Below are 5,714 nucleotides of genomic sequence, written 5' to 3'. Positions count from 1 at the left end.
CTACTCGATAGTTCAGTGTGCCATGCTTTACGGCTTAGAACCGGGACTTCAATGATGTTTTGAACGTCATGGAGCATATGAGACGTTCCAGGAGTTGAAGTTAATATTTCAAGCAAATGCCCGGATTGAGAGATATGAAGTCTTGAATAAGTTCTATAGCTGCAAAATGGAGGAGAATAGTTCTGTCAGTGAGCACATACTCAGAATGTCTGGGTACCACAATCACTTGACTCAGCTGGGAGTTAATATTCTAGTTGATCGTGTCATTGACAGAGTTCTTCAATCATTGCCACCAAGCTAAAAAAGCTTCGTGATGAACTATAATATGCAAGGGATGGATAAGACAATCCCCGAGCTCTTCCCGATGCTAAAGGCTGCGGAGGTAGAAATCAAGAAGGAGAATCAAGTGTTGATGGTCAACAAGACCACCAGTTTCAAGAAGAAGGGCAAAGGAAAGAAGGGGAACTTCAAGAAGAACGGCAAGCAAGATGCTGCTCAAGTGAAGAAGCCCAAGTCTGGACCTAAGCCTGAGATTGAGTGCTTCTACTAGAAAGGGACTGATCACTGGAAGCGAAACTGCCCAAGTATTTGGCTGATAAGAAGGATGGCAAAGTGAAAGGTATATTTGATATACATGTTATTGATGTGTACCTTACTAATGCTCGCAGTAGCGCCTAGGTATTTGATACTAGTTCTGTTGCTAATAATTGCAACTCGAAACAGGGGCTACGGATTAAGCGAAGATTGGCTAAGGACAAGGTGACGATGCGCGTGGGAAATGGTTCCAAAGTCGATATGATCGCCATCGGTACACTACCTCTACATCTACCTTCGAGATTAGTTTTATACCTGAATAATTGTTATTTGGTGCCAGCGTTAACAATGAACATTATATCTGGATCTTGTTTGATGCGAGACAGTTATTCATTTAAATTAGAGAATAATGTTGTTCTATTTATATGAGTAATATCTTTTATGGTCATGCACCCGTGATGAGTGGTCTATTTTCACTAAATCTTGATAGTAGTGATACACATATTCATAGTATTGAAACCAAAAGATATAAGTTTAATAATGATAGTGCAACTTATTTGTGGCACTGCCGGTTAGGTCATATTGGTGTAAAGCGCATGAAGAAACTCCATGCTGATGGGCTTTTGGAATCACTTGATGCTTGCGAACCATGCCTCATGGGCAAGATGACTAAGACTCCATTCTCCGGAACAATGGAACAAGCAACATACTTATTGGAAATAATACATACTGATGAATGCGGACCGATGAGTGTTGATGCTCATGGCGGGTATCATTATTTTCTTACCTTCATAGATGACTTGAGCAGATATGGGTATGTCTACTTGATGAAACATAAGTCTGAAACATTTGAAAAGTTCAAAGAATTTCAGAGTGAAGTGGAAAATCATCGTAACAAGAAAATTAAGTTTCTACGATCTGATCGTGGAGGTGAATATTTGAGTTATGAGTTTGGTCTTCATTTGAAACAATGCGGAATAGTTCTGGAACTCACGCCACCTGGAACACCACAACGTAATGGTGTGTTCGAACATCGTAACCGCACTTTATTAGATATGGTGCAATCTATGATGTCTCATACTGATTTACCGCTATCATTTTGGGGTTATGCTTTAGAGACATCTGCATTCACGTTAAATAGGGCACCATTGAAATCCGTTGAGTTGACACCTTATGAACTGTGGTTTGGCAAGAAACCCAAGTTGTTGTTTCTTAAAGTTTGGGTCTGTGATGCTTATGTGAAAAACTTCAACCTGATAAGCTCGAACCCAAATCGGAGAAATGTGTCTTCATAGGATACCCAAAGGAGACTGTTGGGTACACCTTCTATCACAGATCCGAAGTCAAGATATTTGTTGCTAAGAATGGATCCTTTCTAGAGAAGGAGTTTCTCTCAAAAGAAGTGAGTGGGATGAAAGTATAACTTGATGAGGTAATTGTACCTGCTCCCTTATTGGAAAGCAGTTCATCACAGCAATTAGTTCCAGTGATTCCTACACCAATTAGTGAGGAAGCTAATGATGATGATCATGAAACTTCTGATCAAGTTACTACCGGACCTCGTAGGTCAACTAGAGTAAGATCCGCACTAGAGTGGTACGCTAATCCTGTTCTGGAGGTCATGTTACTTGACCATGACGAACCTACGAACTATGAGGAAGCGATGATGAGCCCAGATTCTGCAAAATGGCTTGAGGCCATGAAATCTGAGATGGGATCCATGTATGAGAACAAAGTGTGGACTTTAGTTGACTTGCCCGATGACCGGAAAGCCATAGAGAGTAAATGGATCTTCAAGAAGAAGACTGACGCTGACGGTAATGTTACGGTCTACAAATCTTGACTTGTTGCGAAAGGTTTTCAATAACTTCAAGGAGTTGACTACGATGAGACCTTCTCACCCGTAGCGCTGCTTAAGTCCGTCCGAATCATGTTAGCAATTAACGCATTTTATGATTATGAAATTTGGCAAATGGATGTCAAAACTACATTCCTTAATGGATATCTTAAAGAAGAGTTGTATATGATGCAACCAGAAGGTTTTGTCGATCCAAAAGGTGCTAACAAAGTGTGTAAGCTCTAGCGATCCATTTATGGACTGATGCAAGCATCTCGGATTTGGAATATGTGCTTTGATAGTGTGATCAAAGCATATGGTTTTATACAGACTTTTGGAGAAGCCTGTATTTACAAGAAAGTGAGTGGGAGCTCTGTAGCATTTCTGATATTATATGTGGATGACATATTGTTGATCGGAAATGATACTAAATTTCTGAATAGCATAAAAGGATACTTGAATAAGAATTTTTCAATGAAAGACCTTGGTGAAGCTGCTTATATATTGGGCATCAGGATCTATAGAGATAGATCAAGATGCTTAAGTGGACTTTCACAAAGCACATACCTTGATAAAGTTTTGAAGAAGTTCAAAATGGATCAAGAAAAGAAAGGGTTCTTGCCTGTGTTACAAGATGTGAAGTTGAGTCAGACTCAATACCCGACCATTGCAGAAGATAGACAGAAAATGAAAGTCATTCCATATGCTTCGGCCATAGGTTCTATCATGTATGCAATGCTGTGTACCAGACCTGATGTGTGCCTTGCTATAAGTTTAGGAGGGAGGTACCAAAGTAATCCTAGAGTGGATCACTGGACAATGGTCAATAACATCTTGAAATACCTGAAAAGGACTAAGGATATGTTTCTCGTTTATGGAGGTGACAAAGAGCTCGTCGTAAACGGTTACGTCGATGCAAGCTTTGACACTGATTCAGATGACTCTAAGTCACAAACCGGATACATATTTTATTGAATGGTGGAGCTATCAGTTGGTGCAGTTCTAAGCAAAGCATCATGGCGGGATCTACGTGCGAAGCGGAATACATAGATGCTTCGGAAGTAGCAAATGAAGGAGTCTGGATGAAGGAGTTCATATCCGATCTTGGTGTCTTACCTAGTGCATCGGGTGCAATGAAAATCTTTTGTGACAATACTGGTGCAATTGCCTTGGCAAAGGAATCTAGATTTCACAAGTGAACCAAGCACATCAAGAGACGCTTCAATTCCATCCGCGATCAAGTCAAGGAGGTAGACATAGAGATTTGCAAGATACATACGGATCTGAATGTTGCAGCCCCGTTGACTAAGCCTCTCTCACGAGAAAAACATGATCAACACCAAGACTCCATGGGTGTTAGAATCATTACAATGCAATCTAGATTATTGACTTTAGTGCAAGTGGGACACTGAAGGAAATATGCCCTAGAGGCAATAATAAAGTTGGAATTTATATTTCCTTATATCATGATAAATGTTTATTATTCATGCTAGAATTGTATTAACCGGAAACTTAGTACATGTGTGAATACATAGACAAACAAAGTGTCACTAGTATGCCTCTACTTGACTAGCTCGTTAATCAAAGATGATTAAGTTTCCTAGCCATAGACATGAGTTGTCATTTGATGAATGGGATCACATCATTAGAGAATGATGTGATTGACATGACCCATACATTAGCTTAGCACTATGATTGTTTAGTTTATTGCTATTGCTTTCTTCATAAGTTATACATGTTCCTATGACTGTGAGATTATGCAACTCCCGAATACTGGAGGAACACTTAGTGTGCTATCAAACGTCACAACGTAACTGGGTGATTATAAAGATGCTCTACAAGTGTCTCCGATGGTGTTTGTTGAGTTGGCATAGATCGACATTAGGATTTGCCATGCCGATTGTCGGAGAGGTATCTCTGGGCCCTCTTGGTAATGCACATCACTATAAGCCTTGCAAGCAATGTGACTAATAAGTTAGTTCCGGGATGTTGCATTATGGAATGAGTAAAGAGACTTGCTAGTAACGAGATTGAACTAGGTATGATGATGCCGACGATCGAATCTTGGGCAAGTAACATACCGATGACAAAGGGAACAATCTATGTTGTTATGCGGTTTGACCAATAAAGATCTTCGTAGAATATGTAGGAGCCAATATGGGCATCCAGGTTTCGCTATTGGTTATTGACCAGAGAGATGTCTCGGTCATGTCTACATAGTTCTCGAACCCGTAGGGTCCGCACACTTAACGTTTGTTGACGATATAGTATTATATGAGTTGTGTATGTTGGTGACCGAATGTTGTCGGAGTCCCGGATGAGATCACATACATGACGAGGAACTCCAGAATGGTCCGGATATAAAGATTGATATATGGGGTAATAGTGTTTGGTCTCCGGAAGGGTTTTGGAATTCACCAGAAGGGGTTCTGGATGTTTCCCGAAATGTTTGGGTACGAGAACACTTTATTTGGGCCAAAGGGGAAAGACCACAAGGTTTTTGGAAAGCGCAAAAGGAAGTTTTGCGGAGTCCAGGGGCTAGATGCCAGGGACCCTTGCGTCTGGGTCCAAACACCGGGAACCCTGGCGTCTGGTCCTGGAGTCTGAGAAGGACTCTTGCCTTTCGGGTGAAACCGACTTTGTGTAGGCTTTTACTCCAAGTTTCGACCCCAAGGCTCAACATATAAATAGAGGGGTAGGGATAGCACCCAAGACACATCAAGACACACCAAGGCGTGTGCCGGCAACCACGTCCCCTCTAGTTTATCCTCTGTCAAAGTTTTCGTAGTGCTTAGGAGAAGCCCTGCGGAGATCGTTCTTCACCAACACCGTCATCACGCTGTCGTGCTGCCGGAACTCATCTACTACTTTCCCCTCTTGCTGGATCAAGAAGGTGTGGACGTCATCGAGTTGAACGTGTGCTGAACGCGTTGGTGCTGTACGTTTGGTACTTGATCGGGACGTATCGTGAAGGAGGACGACTACATCAACCGCGTTGATAAAGGCTTCCGCTTTCAGTCTACGAGGGTACATAGACACACTCTCCCCTCTCGTTGCTATGCATCTCCTAGATAGATCTTGCATGTTCATAGGATTTTTTTTGAAATACGGCGTTCCCAACATTAGGTACTGTCAAGATAAGATTCATAATTTTTCTCACATGATGCCTACTGTACCATAACATTTCTACAATTTATATTAAGCAATATAAGCCATAGAAACTAGAAAACAAGCAAAATATGCATCAAAAACAGAATCTGTTAAAAAGAGAATAGTCTGTAGTAATCTGTAACTCCAAAAATTCTGAAAAATTAGGACAACCTAAGCAATTTGTTCATTAACC

Source organism: Triticum urartu, chromosome 2A (assembly GCF_056163025.1).
Source record: "Triticum urartu cultivar PI428250 chromosome 2A, HENAU_Tu73, whole genome shotgun sequence".
In the NCBI taxonomy this organism is placed as follows: Eukaryota; Viridiplantae; Streptophyta; class Magnoliopsida; order Poales; family Poaceae; genus Triticum; species Triticum urartu.
The sequence above is the reverse complement of the archived record's forward strand: the minus strand, read 5'-3'. Positions refer to the sequence as shown.